The sequence below is a fragment of the Cupressus sempervirens genome, chromosome 5, assembly GCF_028749045.1.
Source record: "Cupressus sempervirens isolate cs-2001-9-10 chromosome 5, ASM2874904v1, whole genome shotgun sequence".
In the NCBI taxonomy this organism is placed as follows: domain Eukaryota; kingdom Viridiplantae; phylum Streptophyta; class Pinopsida; order Cupressales; family Cupressaceae; genus Cupressus; species Cupressus sempervirens.
The window spans coordinates 306,559,812-306,572,467 of NC_143122.1; the positions used below are offsets into that span (position 1 = coordinate 306,559,812).

General features: G+C 33.7%; 1 pseudogene; it reads left to right on the plus strand.

The window, feature by feature from the left end:
- The first annotated feature begins 226 nt into the window (after nt 1-226).
- Nucleotides 227-6,665, plus strand: LOC149555807 (auxin response factor 2B-like; annotated as a pseudogene).
- The last annotated feature ends 5,991 nt before the right edge of the window (nt 6,666-12,656 follow it).

Consider the following 12,656-nt stretch of genomic DNA (forward strand, 5'->3'; position numbering starts at 1 on the left):
GGCACACTGTCATCCCCAATACCATCATCCCCAAATACATCTCTAGACACTGTCTCATCAATAGTATGATCATAATAGACAAGATCCCCCACAATAGAGATTTGAAGAATCCAGTATACATCCTCAGTTGTAATTATCATCTTTCCCAAGGGCATGTAAAAGGTGTTGTTGTCTGAGTTCCACTGCTTAGCTACAATTATCAATAATCCTCTATTCACTCAGAACTATGGCATTTGCAAAAGGTATATGATGTAATGCCCCGCCAAGGGATCCAAAAGAATTAACCTAAAGTTTTACTAAGTTTTTCAAACATTTTTTTTAAAGAAAGAATAACATACACATCAATCATATAGTAGCGGAAGAAAAACATACAATCACACATAAGCAAACATAATAGTGTACATTCCTTAAGGATCCCAAGACGTTGAGTCACATTTAAATTTTCATTAATACTAAGTCTAACAATTGCCACATCCACATGAAAGAATAATTAAGAGTCCAAAGTCCATTTAAATAATATACATTTGTTCTGAATGCCACTTGGCAATAAAATTTGAAATGCTCAATCATCCACTGTACAAGTCATAAGGTATGAAAGGCTAAAAGAATATACATTTATAAATTAGGTTACATCATCCCTTTCGGATCCATGAAACAAGGTACAATACAACAAGTAAAGATCATCCATCATAAAGATATAACCATCCATCATAAAGGTACAACCATCACTAGTACATTTGACCCCATTTTTAGACCAAAATTTTTTACCATCTATTAAAATGGGGTCAAATTGGTCAGAATAGGCAAGAAAAAATGTGTTTTTTTTTTTATCCATGCCTGTGTTGGTTAAAATTTCAACCAACACGGGCTTTATATTGTTTTGAAAATGAAAAAGGTCGTGCCCTATTTCATTGTTATGCACACTTTGCATTGTTATGCCAAACACAGGCTTCATATTTGGTTTGTCGAATGCTTAATCTCAAGGCAATGATTGGAAAGTTGGGCACACCGGAGATCAAAGGATTGATCGCACAAATTAATTGAGGATGGAATGTTTAAGGGTTAGGGTTTAGGGTGCTACAAGTAAATTAGTATCAATTCTTTTGTAACTATGTCTGTTGATTGAATCCATTTCGCATGGTTCTGGACTATGGTGCTTAGCTTTCTATTCTTTGAATGTAGAAGAAGCTTATGGTTCATTTCCTAGTTGTGTGTATCCTAATTATTTTGCTTCTGACATTTCTTTAAAGGTTGAACCAGACACAGATGAAGTGTTTTCTCACATTACTTTGGTTCATGAGGTAGAGGTATGCTAATCAATCTTCCTTATGCTATGGCATGTCTGGTATGTATAGGTCCATATGATCTTATATCTCAGACGTAAGTTCTTGGTTACTCATGGTATATAGAAAACCTATGGTTTGCTTATATGAATTGTCACATTCACATCAAGATGAATGCTCTACTGATATGAATCCTCCTGCTCCACCCCTTCCAAAGCCTTTTGTACATTCCTTTTGTAAGACTCTCACTGCTTCTGACACAAGTACACATGGAGGTTTTTCTGTTCTCAAGAGACATGCTGATGAATGCCTTCCACCTTTGGAACTTTTATATACACAATTGTTCAAGAATTAGTATTTAATTTTTATTTTACCTTTGGCATTCATTTTGATTAATCATATTATATTTCATTCATATTATGAAAATCTTCTCTTTTATATAGGACATGAGTCAACAACCTCCAACTCAAGAATTAGTTGCCAAAGATCTACATGGTTTCTGGCACATATTTCGTGGTAGGTTGCTTGCCATGTTCTCTGTTAGTTTGTATTAAAATAGGTTTCAAATTTAGGAATAAATGTTGAATTTTTCCTTCCAAAACTCTTATTCAATTGAGCCCATATTTTGAAATGGTGGATGCACTTGTTTTCAGCCAGATATATTCTAGCAGCTAGCTTTTAGGCTATGTTGTTGATTTGCTCAAAAAAATCATAGGATCTGGATGTAGATGAGATTTTTTCTTCGTCAAGTTTTATGGTCTAGTCCATAGGTGAAGATGGCACAATTTTGAGCATAGATTCAAACCCAAAATTTCTTGGATTTTTGTTTTCATCATCGTATTTCATGAAAGAATATATAAATGTCCCTCTACCTTGTTGTACAAATTAATTGTGGGGCACTTGCACTAATGGCATTATTTCAACTAGGAAGTCAATAAGGGTGTTCCAGCTCTCTGCAATCTCAACTGCTAGATAAACCTGCTACGCTTTTGCCACAGCTAGATAAACAAAGAATTGCATTAGCTTTAAAGTTTGCACAAATCACAGGAGCCACAGTGTATGGACATTATCTTTCCTCCATATTCTCATGCATTACAATTAAAAGAGAAGGAAACGTCTTATGTGGTGTGGGGATTAGTAGTGTTGTTGGGAGATGGGTGTTTTAGTGGGTTTTATGCTTTAAAAGAAAACTTAGGATTTAACTTGTAAAAAATTCTAATTGTATAGCTTCCATTGGGTTTTGACTTTTAAAGTAAGAACATTTGTTAAAATTATAATTTTATGAACTTGATTAAATTATATTTAGGTTAGATCCAACTGCACATAATTTTAAATGTTTTGAAGTTTATTGAATTTTAATATTTTGAAGTTTATTCAACTTCTAATATTGAAAACTTATATAAACTTCAATATTCCTAAGTTCATTATTTGTTTACAATTGTTTTATGTCTCACATATATGTTGTGTTATCTAGTCTTAAAATTTTATTTTTTAAGCTTTATATATGTTGTATTATTTTTAAATTTTATATGGATGAAATCATAATGAATGCAATCCTAATTTCATTTTTCTGGCATTACTGGCATACCTAAACCTTTAACTTAATCTTTAGGCAATGAATAGCATTTAATCATTGTGGTAACAAACATGGAAGCATATTTGTATGAACGATTGTGATTGAGGTGCTTGTTGTAGGGCAAACTGTTGTTAGGATAATTGTTGTAAGTTTTTTTTTTTTTCCAATTCATGATAATCATGAGCATTCTACTTCTTTTTAGTTCTTGTAATCAGATTACATTTATGTGTGATGACTTTAACAGAAACATTTTTTTTTTCTATGGAAACCAGCTGGTTAAGACCGCTTCTACTTTATATGGTGAAATATTACAATCCTTCTTATGACTGTAAAAGATTTTTCATTAATATTTACAAGTTTTGGAGTGTCTTTATTTAGTGAATTTAGAATGTGAAAGAGGCTTTAATGATTTAGCTAAGGATTTTTATTAAAGGAAACAAATTTTCAATAACCAACACAATTTAATTTTCTTTGCTTGCAAAAAATAGGTCAACCAAGAAGGCATTTGCTGAGAACCAGTTGGAGTGTCTTTGTTAGCTCCAAAAGACTTGTAGCAGGAGATGCATACATATTTCTAAGCTTTATAGGCCTGGTCATTGTCATATGTATGGAGCTTTCTTAAAATGTTAGTTTTTCTTGGATTCTCATTAGCGTAGTGTGTTTTTGGCTTCAGGAGTGAAAATGGTGAACTATGTGTAGGGGTGAGGCATACCATGCGTCAGCAAAGAAACATTCCATCCTCAATTATATCCAATCACAACATGCATCTTGGTGTCCTTACCTTTGCATCACATGCAATTTCAACAAGGACAATGTTTAGTGTCTTCTACAAGCCAAGGTGAGAACTGTTAGGTAGGATGTGTTAAAACTAATGATATTTCCATCTAGGTTCTTACCACTCAAATTATTTTACATAAGCCTTTTTACTAAAAAATTAAAATTCAAAGGAATGTGAAAGAAACAAGGTAAGTTGTCAAATTGCTCAAAACTTAAAGGACCTAATAGTTTTATGATGTGCATGGGATGCATTTTAGTACTTCACAAAGATGTTTAGAAAAGGGTAGCATATGAAACACTGAGGGTTGCAGCAAGCATTAGGCACTTGAAGGCCTACCCATTTAGGTTATGAGATAGTTGAATGGTTGTTTCAACAATTTTTTGTTACTTTGTTTGTTTCCCAAAGTAGTGGTATATCATACTTTCCCAAAATAGATAAATGGGCAGCACTTTTGTATTTTATTTTCATTTTATGAGCATTTTCCCTTGAGCCATATTAAAGTGATAGGGACTGCCGCACTCATTTTCCAAGGAGCTTCCTATATTTTTTGGATTACATTGATAAAGGGACAGTATGTTAATTGAATCTGCTTATATTGTCACTTGTATGCCTTGTCTAATTTTTGTTTCATCCTTTTTGATGTCTGGATTTGTACATATTATGCAGAACCTGCCCATGAGAGTTCATAATTCCTTATGATCAATACATGGTGTCCATGACTAGTAATTTCTTAGTTGGCATGAGATTCAGGATGTGATTTTAGGGAGAAGAAGCCCTAGAGCAAAGGTCTTCCTATTGAGCACTTTTTACTTCATAATATGTAGTAGTTTGGGCAAGACAATTATTAATAGATGGGTTATGATGTAATAGATAGATATAAAAGCTTTTGAATAACCATTCTTTGTTGGATTAAGATGTGGTGAAATTTGAAATATGCCCAAAGCTGTAAGTTTGTAAAATAGATATGTGATATTCACTGTACTATATAGGAGATCAGTAACTTTCAGTTGTTTGATGGCTATAGATAGAAGAAAATGAAATTGCATAGTACCACAATTTCTTGTTAAAGATGATGTATTTATTATGGTGTGGTTTACCTAATTTTTGTTTCTGTTGAAAAGATTTACTGGTACCATCATTGGAATAGGTGATTTTGATCCTGTGAGGTGGCTAGGTTCAAAGTGGAGATGACTAAAGGTATTTAATAATTTATGAATAGAATAAGGTTTTTCATTAGCCTTTAATTATCATTAGTATCTAGGAAACACAAAAAAAATTCAACTTCTTTCTTATATTCACTCTTCTATTTTTGTGAACTTCAGGTGCAATGGGGTGAAATATCAGCTATTCCATGACCAGAGAGGGTCTAACCATGGAAAATAGAGCCTACCTTGACCCCATCATCAATTAATCCTTTGCCAATAGCCAAAAACAAGAGGCCCCATCCAAATGCATTGCCTTCAAATCCATATTTTCCAATTCTCAGTAAGTATTATGTTTATTTATCATACATAAGCAAATACCAAGTCATCATTAAAATGACAATTTTGTTTTTTCTTTTTCCCTCAAAAGCTGTTATTTTCTCTAATGTTTGTCTCAGATAAGGCATCAATTGATTCTACATAGTTGCAAAGATTTAATCCAAGGGTCTTGCAAGGTCAAGAAGTTATGACCTTGGGTGCCAGTGACGTGGAGGCTATTCAAAAAATAGTTGTATGGGTGCCAAAACTAGATGATGTCAAACTAGAAGGTGTAGGCTCACAAAAAAGATTGGTATCAAACTAGTGGAACGAGTTAAGGTGATTGTATCTTAATGTCATGCTTTCAATTATTTTTGTAACTCTTCTGTTTTTGTGGCTATTTTTTAAGTCTAGGTTGTGTTAAGCCATTAGCTGATAGAGTAAAGTTGATATTCCAGAATCCAAATGATGTCTTCATGACCACCCCACAATTAGTATTATTTGAAGTTGGACTATCCCGATATATGTTTCTAAAAGAAGTACCGATATTTTGCCATCCTTTGTTGGTTTAAATATTTTTGGGTTGCAATGACATCAATTTTTTAAATTTTTTGCGCATATATCTGTTCATGTACACTTGGCATGCCAAAAACAATGTGCTCTAGCAACATTCAATTGATGGATCAAGGGTTTGTGTGATTTTCCTGAAAACAAGGTACATAATTTTGGTGATCACGTGGTTCTTTTGCAGGATTCAGTTAACTTGCAAGATAGCTCACATAGTGTGAAGTAAGTTCCTCAATGTATTTTCATATGTGAGGATTTCTCTTTTATTGTTCTTAGAATTTAGAATATGTGAAGGACTTTTGTAAGACTGAAGTGTAGCAATGCTTGTGATCTTATTAGAAACAATGGAGTTGCAGAATTTAGCAGGGAAGCATAAGTGAATATTGTCTTGTTCCATGCTGCCCATTCATGATTGTGGATTATTTATTATTTTGAAGTTCTTTCTCATCATTTCAAGGAATTTTCAATAATGAACATAGCAGGAGGATATAGAAGATTAATCCAGAAGCCAATTGATTATTTGTGGTATGAGAGGATTTCATTATTTTTATGATTTTGTTTCCATTTCATGTTTTCATTGAGGGGATCACTTTGAATTGATGGTTGTACTTGTAAATGACTACTATATAAGTTTGGCTTTGATCCTTTCATCTGCTAGATGGTTATTTGTTTTCTAGTTTTATAAGTTAGCTTTTGTATACTTACTATCCTTTAAAATAAAATGAGTTGTTTTCCTTCTGACATGATTTTCTCTCTTATTACTATTAGTGGTAATGTTTTGTAGGAATATCACCAAGTATGAGGACCCTACACAGCAGTTGGTCACAACAGATCTTGATGAACTAGCTAAATGTAATAATGCAAATAATAATATGTTGCAGGAAGCATCAAATGAAAAATCAACTAAACTTGAAAAATTGTCGGCTTTGGAGGGAAAGCAGAGTCCACAGAATAATGTAGTTGAAGGTTACAATGAAGAGAAATTGAAAACAAATGTGTAGGAAGTTAATCATGATGGTGGCTTTGAACCTTCATCGCATATTGCTCTTCAAATAAGCTTCACCCTTCCCACTTCATGTCATGCAACAATGGCTATCCGTGAACTACTGGAAACATCAACCTCGGTATGTATTAGTAAAGTTATCATCCAGTGATATGTTATTGCTTTATTTTGGGAGATTTGTGTGCAAAATGTTGATTTGGATGTCATTGGTTTCTAGAATTGACTAGTTGTCATGCTTTTTTTTGCATTAATATGGGATTTTTGGTGGCAGATGACTTTTCACAAGACCTTGAATGACTGAGTGGTTGATTGATATTTCAAACTAATACCATTTTCTATGGATATCAAGAGAAGAGCATTTGCATACTATTATGCTAGTGCACATGTCTACAAAATATTATTTAGATAAATTGGAACATTTGTTAACATGATTTTTATAAGTGAAGCATGTACTTGGATTGTTAGCTGCCGCTCATGATTAACATGTACGAAGAGAAAATAGTCAGGGGCAATTCTTTTTAGGGATTGCCTCTCATCTTTGAGTTGGTTATATACTCTAGTTTTACTTGTGCTTGTCAACATTAAAATGGTGTTGCAAGGAAAATATGTTCCAAACTCTAGCTTTTGGGCATGTCATTTACTTGACAATCTACAATACAATTTGGGCATTATATCAGGACTCCCTTTGAGCAATTACCTCTTGCACAAAGGATTCTCAGTACTATATGTTGAGTAGATTATTAATTTAATTGAAATCTGATGCTTGCTACTTGCTTATCTGTAGCCCAAGTTTGTGTTGAATTCAGATGCAGCATTTTGTTTGATTACATTAATTTCCACATGTTCATTTTTTGGCTGATCAAACTTATTTTACAATAACAAGAGTATTTTACTAAGCATGCACAAGATAACCATTAAAGAACCTTAAGAATTTTTTTGCTAGGAAAAATTGTCATGAGCTTGGAGTTTGGATCTTGAGATTCGAACATTCTTTCTTAAAACTATAGGCATCTAGACCATGGTAAGCTTAATTTCTAGATCTTCAAAGATATATGTTTAGCCCTTGCTATACATTTAATGAAAAACATTGTTCCAACACTGCTCAATGTAGGATATTACAGTGGAATTAGAGCTGGTTGCTAGCCTATCGGGTCATGGATGCATAAGGTGCTCAAAAGTATACACTAGGAGGAGATGCCATTCTGCCAACAGAATGGGGGACTCTTAGGATTGTGCTACTGAAGTTATGGCACTATTAATGGAACTCACTAGAAGTTAGGCTCAGCTTGAGGAAACCATGGTCAAATGGGAACAATGGAAAAAGCTCATGGAATATACTTTGTGGCTGTTGGCATTGGGGAGGCCAAATGGAGATCAAACCCATGACACTCACACTTATTAATAGATTATATGCATAGTGAATAATAAAGGAGGGAATTGAACACTCCCTGAGGCTCACACTTGTTGAGGTCCTCTTCACCAATGACCCTTTCTATGAAATTACTATCTAAAACCTTTCTAATGAGATAATGTGTTATGAGCTCTTCATCAGTGGGATGGAACGTGAATCCATGAGGCAATTGTGCAGCACCCATATCATGACTGTAACTACAGTTAAGAGCCTCTATTATTGAATTCTCTTCGCTATCACCCATATTCATTTCCTTTGCTATTCATAATTCACATGATGCATTTATTCTATTTATTTTGATTTTCTCAATATAGTTTATGCCAAATTACTATAATCATGTTCATACTTATGAAATCACATTGATAACTAATTTTTTTTGTCTACATAGTATCAGAGCAACATGAGGACAAAAGGTATTTTCTATACCTTCTTACTCTATTTTCCATTTAATCATTGACATAATATGTCAATTTTTGGTAACTAGACCTTATTTTCAAAATTAAATATGAGGAGTCACACTTGTATATTTAATATTAATACATTAATGTATAAGCAGAGGTAATATGATTTATCATGTTGAGATGTTTTTGTTTCTAGACTCTAGATGTTATTTATGGGACTCCTTTGCCATTATAAATCCAAAGTGATTGTGAAGCAAAACTTATCGCAGATTCTTAAAAATTGGATTTGGAAATTTGTAACAGATTCAACTTATAGTTATGGAAAATATGTTATGTTCAAAGGTTCGCATACATAGGTGATTCAATCTAAAAGGATCATCTCAAGGTCGATCAATAGAAAAATTTGAAATTGATGAGACTACAACTCTCAAGGATCTAGATCCAGAGTTTTTGTTTTAGCTTGAGCCAAAATGGTGCCAGGCACTTCTAAAGCAAGTTTCTTAAGCCCTTGCTATAATTCTTCTGGGATGAAATGCTTTTATATTTATTTGGCTATAGATTGCAATCATGAAAATAAATCAGTGTCAATTCAATGTACAAATTCCCACAACATTTCCTCGTGCCACCCTATTATTGGCTTGTGAAATATATTTTATTTTAACTTAAAAATTGTTTTCCATGGATCAAAAACATATTGTCAAATTATGATACAAATCTTTCAATACTACAGATGTCAAGTAAGAGTTGGCTTGCATTCTTGGTCTAATGTAAAATTTTCCACAATCTTCTTCCACAAAAAATCTATTAATGAACAAGAATTTATTATAGCATAACATATATAATGTTGGGGGTGTGTTGGTCAAAGATAAATACCATATTAGGTGATACAATTGGCTGGTAACATCTTTGAAATGCTTTAGATATGTATCATTGTTCTGGAATTTATATTGTGAATATATTTCCCTTATTCATGCAGGTTATTTCTAATGCTTCAGCTAGTTGTAATTTTCCACTATTTATCTATACTTATAAAATGCATTCATCTGCAAACAAATCAAGTGTGATTGTAACTTTTTGGAAGCCGAGAGAATAATGGATTATAGTCTTCTTCTCATGGGTGTGATAGACCTCCTTGGTTCTTTGAGTGCCATCACTGCATCCTTCTACTCCTGGCACAGATCCTACTCATGATTATGAAGCCACATATCCTACACATGATGAAGGCCCTGATGTGCATCATAGTAATAGAGGTACATATTCAATATTTATTGAAAATTAATTATGTAATTATTAATAAAATTTGGCATCTTAAATTTTAATTGGTGTAACTTTTATGTGATAATTTTTGAGTATGGAGAACATCATGGTAATGGAGTCAAGTGTGATGTTAGTGTTGAGCATGTTGAGATTGGGGCTGAACAAAATGTGGTAGATGATGTGGCCTTTATGTCGAAGATAGCCATGATGTGCCTATTAGCCTTCATAATCATAAGTAGGATCTATGTTGGGAGTAGAAGGATAGTCATGATGTGCCAATTTCCTCCAACATTAATATTTGTAGCCCTCTTAGCTGTTGTTATTTGTAACCCCCAATATGTTGAGAAGGGAATCTCGTTGAGACAGATTTTGATCCAACGTTGTATTTGTTTTTGGAGGTTCTTCTATCAAAAATCCTCCCCTTGTATAAAAGGAGGTATGCCTTCTTAAAGACCCTTATAAAGGGCATCTGTAATGTATAGAAGACTCCAATCCCGAGCTATACTAAGGGTTTTCTTTGCCCTGTTCTTTTTCCCCCAGTGCCTGCAGTTGAACAGGGCAAAACTTTTGTAAAATCTTATGATAATATAATATAAAGTCTTGATTACTATTGTGTATTAATTAATTTTATATCATATTAATGAATGTTATGTGATTGTATTGATTGAATGTTATAGTTCATAAATAGATGAATGAAATGAATGAAGTATGTAATTAGATGTTAATGGAGAATTTAGATTAATGTTAGGGGGAGGGGGGTGAGGTCAGATGAGTTTCCACCTTCATGTGGTTGGCCTTGTTAAGTAGAGAATATTATAGTATTCTTGAAACCAAGTGAAGCTCAAACTAACATACCAAGGAATCGCAAAACCCAAATCCATCTACCTCTCATCTTCTCATCCCAATAAGTCATCTTTTTTGCAACTTTTATTTGGAAGGGTCTAAAGCCTGATCAATTCACCATCTGCATATCCTGAAATCATAACTTCCAAAGAAAAGAATGATGTGCTTGAATAATGTACACTATTTCTTTCACCCACTTTATTTGGATGCCAATTGCTTGCATCACGAAGTTGAGGTAGTGTAACTTGTAAGCTACCCAAAATATGTGTTCATATCTCACCTCAACTGATGCAGAGTCTACAGCCTTAATCCACCAAAATCTTCTTAAGTGCCTAATAACACCCAACTCACTGCAAGATGCCAAGCAAGGTTACCAGCCTTTACCCAATGCTAACCTATGTCTCTCCAAGTGGACTCCACTTCTCTAAGGTCTTACCCCCTTTCTAGGGCTCTTTGCCAACTTGGGTCAAATTAAGGCTTTAGGGACAATAGCCCTCAATTAGGCCAAATATGGAAAATTAGGCAAAATGCTTTCAAGGTTTCAAACAAAGACTAGTTTTGTCATGCATGTTACCTTTGTTTTATTGATATGGAGGAGTGAATAAGTAAAATGATAGATTTCTTATATGGGAGTTTATTTTATGTGTAGTATACTCTGCCAAGTTTATAGCCTAGAAGCAGTTGGTTGTGGCTGGTTCAAATGACATTATGATTCATGTCTACAATTATAACACCATGGACAAGGTAAAAGTATTTGAAGCACACATTGATTATATCAAGTGTATGACAGTTCGTCCAACCCTACCCTATGTTTTGTCATCATCAAATGGCATGCTAATCAAGCTTTGGGACTGGGATAAAGGTTGGCAATGCACACAAATATTTGAAGGTCATTCACATTATGCGATGCAAGTTGCCCTTAATCCCAAGGACACAAATACATTTGCGAGTGCCTCACTAGATCACACTATAAAGGTGGGAATCAGTGTTCTCTTACCAGTTTAAAAAATTAGAAATTGGGCTTGATTTGACAAGTTTCTTTGTACCTCTCATATGCCAAAATTGGAATTATTTACTAGATAGCATGTTTATTTGAACAAATTTTCCTAACTTGAATTTATCATCCAGATCTGGAGTCTTGGTTCACTCTAAGAACCAAATTTTACCCTTGATGCCCATACAAAGGGTGTAAATTGTGTTGATTACTTTACAGGAGGTGACAGACTGTATCTGATTTCAGGTTCAGATGACCATACAGCCAAGGTGCTCTTTACAAATTCCTTCCTAGTTGACATTTGTTACTTTTCATATGGATCTTTTTGAATAATAGTCCATTGCTCATTTTCTTTGGTGTACTTGTTTTAGGTGTGGGATTACTAGACAAAAAGTTGTATCTAGACTCTTGATAGACATACCCATAATGTATCAGCAGTTTGCCTTCATCCTAAACTTCTTATCATTATCATTGGTTTTGAAGATGGTATTGTACACATTTGGCATTCAATGACATACAAACAAATTTATTGAATTATTTTTTTCATTGGATTTTGTAAACACACAATCTATTTCTAGATGATAGTGCCACTCGCATTTGACATTTTTAGCACATCCAATGATTTATGCTTGTTCTTTTTGGCCCATTGCTGACAATATTGGATAAAATCATAAATATATGGTCTCCTATATATGGTGTACTTGTATGGTCTCCTATATATGGGTTGCATAAGGGACATACTATCATGGGACTTGTATTTTTGTTTATGAAAGAAAAGAATACACTGATTAACTTTTGCAAGGATTATCATTATTGTACTTGACGAACATTTATCACTATTTAGATGTGATGGTTGAAGTTGTTTTGTGTTGACAACTATGATTAACTATTGAAGTATTCCTTTGTAGGCTAGAAAATACATTGAATTATGGGCTAGAACGTGTATGGACCATTGGCTATGCAAAAGGGTCATACCGGTGAGGATGTATTACTTTGTTAACACTTCTTCTATTTGCCTTCATGTCACTATCTAAATATCTACACTCTACATTTGTTCAACAAGCTAAAGACATCAGAACTTTA